The sequence below is a fragment of the Monodon monoceros genome, unplaced genomic scaffold (assembly GCF_005190385.1).
Source record: "Monodon monoceros isolate NGI ecotype Baffin Bay Population unplaced genomic scaffold, NGI_Narwhal_1 Super_Scaffold_15, whole genome shotgun sequence".
In the NCBI taxonomy this organism is placed as follows: Eukaryota; Metazoa; Chordata; class Mammalia; order Artiodactyla; family Monodontidae; genus Monodon; species Monodon monoceros.
Window position 1 is genome coordinate 45,968,634 of NW_021703771.1, and position 3,258 is coordinate 45,971,891.

The window sequence follows — 3,258 nt, forward strand, 5'->3', positions numbered from 1 at the left end:
TCAGCTAGGCTAGGAAACCAAACCTACAGCTAGGCCAAAAAAAAGAAATTATTAAATTAATGGTTTTATTTTCCCTTGATGCCAAAGTTATTTGTGTTCTTTCTCTGAAGAGAGAGATTTAGTGTTATGCCCAAACTGCCCTTGAAAGTTGTTAAAGCATAAAATATTAATTCAAATCTTGATCTTCATTATAACACAAGAGGCAAATACAGTGTCTCTTGGGGTAATTGTCTCAAGAGTTGGGTGCAGTTAAGGGACCTTACTCAGAACATGGCTTAGCAGAGTTACCCATCCCCTCTTTCTATCATTTTGGTACATGTTAAGTAGACTATGATCATTACAAGAACCTATTACTGTTTTTGCTCAGATGGAAGATACTATATGATTATATTGTCCCAGATGTGATAGTAATTAGTAATAACTGATTGCATTGCATATAGCAATAACTAATGTTAATTATCAGGCACTGGTCTGAGGGCTTTATATATAGGTTAACTCATTTAAACCTCACAACAATTCTGTGTGGTACTTATTACCACAGAGGCTCACAGAGGAGAAGTAATCTGCCCAGTCACATAACTGGGCAGAGCCAGGATGCCAACCCAGGCAGCCCGGGGCAGAGACTGCACTATTATCCACTGCAGTAACTACTGGCCAACTTCTGATCTGTCTTGAAATGCTCACCTTTGGGCTTACTTTCTCCTCCACAATAGATGAATAAAGAAGGGAAAAGAGACAGGCCAGCAAAGACTGACATGCTGTAGAACTTATAGAATCCCAGGTCTCAAAGGAAGTATCAGGACATTGTCCAGACTCCTTCGTCAAATGGCACTACCTGTAGACCATTCAGCCAGATGCATTTTTCAATCCATCTCTAGGAAGGAATTATTATCGCTTCTCTTATTAATTCATTTCAGTATTTATAGCCTTCTCTGCTCTGAAGCTCTTCACACCCAACCTAACCAAGTCGTGTTAAGCATGTTAGTCTGAGGTTTGGACATTGAAGCAATAACTAAAATTAAATTTGGATTCTCTGTGATTTTTTTAAATCCATGTTCCATTGGCATGGATCGCTGGCGTATACAAGCGTAAATAAAACGCATTTGGTTCCAGCGCCCTTTTAAAACTTTGCCACTGAGTGTACAGATGAAGAAGAAAGCACAGCAAGTGCATTCTCTACTGGACATCTTTTCCAAGTAGTCCCCCTCCCCAAGAAGCTTTCCCTGTGCTCAGCCTACGTTAGCACTCTCTGATCAGAACCCACAGGGGGCCTTTTCCCTGCCACAAGGTTCTGATTACTGAAGCCTCTCTCCTGAGCTGCATCCAACCTGAATATCAGGTTGCTGGTGAGGAGACTCATTCACTGGAACTGGCCTTTGGGGCAGTCCTGAACAGACCGTCCAGACTGCCGAACGGGCTCCAGTGACCTACAACATAGGACACACGGAGCAGAGGAGCAGAGCATTTCCCTCCATGTTACACATTCCCAAAGTAGAAATGCGAGAGGCCCTGGAACTATCATCGTTCGGTTCTGTGTAATAAGACTTTCGAAGGGAACTTTGGTGAGCTCATAGCTCTAACTGACATTTTTTTGACATTCTTTTAGGCCCACCAAGTCATGTAAAGGATGAATTCTCATGCTTGTCTTGCTAATATTCGTGAAACCATGCAGAGTAGAGAAGGCCCTAGTAGTTGAAAAAAGGACATTCAAAGAAAGGAGGGATGACATGAGAAAAGGTAAACATGATGTTTTTGCATATATTATACCTGGTTGGGGGCTGAGAGAAAGATTAGATTCTCCTCTAATCATCCCGGTTGGCACTGGTGTCCTCCTCATCCACGGTTTTCCCTTTGCACTTGGCCTCTACTGAGGGAGGTGAGGAAAAGGGGAGAGACAGCTCCCCGCCACCAAATAATCCTGTTGCCGATTGCCCTCTGGCTGAGAACTCAGTCACCCAACTGCAGGGAACTCTATTCTACTCCCTTAGTTTAGTAAGAGTTGCCATCCTGTCTCATTTACCCTTTGAAGTTCTATTTCCATGCGTGGCAAATTCTAGCAATGACTTAAGATTGATTCAGGCCTGGATGGGAGGGAGGGCAGAGGTGGTGAGTGTTGGGATGTAGACTCCCTGACTGGAAGCTTCTCTTGCCACTCTTTCTGGGTAAATACTGCATTTTCTGTGCCCTTTCGAATAGGGGGAAACAACTTGTAATTTTAACCTCCCATTTGCTTAGAATCGTAAATCCTGTGCTTATGTGCAGGCACCTATACACCTTCTATCAAAATAAACAAGAAACCTTTTCTTAAACACTTAGTGATTGGTTACTTCAGAGTTGGGGATTTTTTAAAATAAAACTTAAACTGCTTTCCATATAAATGCCGTTTCCATAAATTGCATTTTTGAACATAATTCACTAGGAGTCAAAGCATGGAAGAAAAGTTGAAAGATATTTGAAAAGACTTTAAAAATAAATGAAACCAAAAAACATAAGATTCCTTTATAAAATTGCTTTAACAGTCTATGGATAATTTGCATGCAAATAATTCACATTTTGATTGTACTTGTGAAGGTCTTTGCTCTCTATGGTCCCTTCTTCCTTGCAAGATTTTTAAGATTTGTTGTTCTTCATTATTTGTTGCATATTTCTAAATTCTGAAGTAAAGGAAAAAAATGTCCTAAAGGCAATATCATTGTTATAGTTGCTGTTTGCACATAACTGAAGTTTTGACATTTACACAAACAACAGGATTAAGCAAATGTAAATTTCGTATTTCCTCAATATCAGCTCTCCCTCATCTCCCATGAATAAATGAAACTCACAATACAAATACAGGATCCATGCAATAGAATCTATTTATCTACAGATACCACACACACACACTACTAATGCATGCCTAAAGAGAAATCAGAGACCCCATGCCCTCAGACAGGCACAGACACAAATGATTATTCTCACTTGACAGACCAAGTGTACCGCTCTTTCCTTGTATTTCATTCCAGCCACAGAGGGCTGGATCAGGAACGAGACACTTGATAGCTGCTGTTTCCGTGGTTGAAATATTTGTGAAGTTAACGCACAATCTGAAAGCAGAAGCTAATAAATTATAGGGTGCTAATTGGAGCTGGAGCAGAGCTGTCAATCATGTTATCCTAAACACAGAGAGACCCTCATAACCTAAAAAGGCAAGGCAGCCTTCAGGAGGAGCGCCCAGTTGTCTCTAGCCTTGACCTCCACCCCAGTGGAAACACTGTCCAG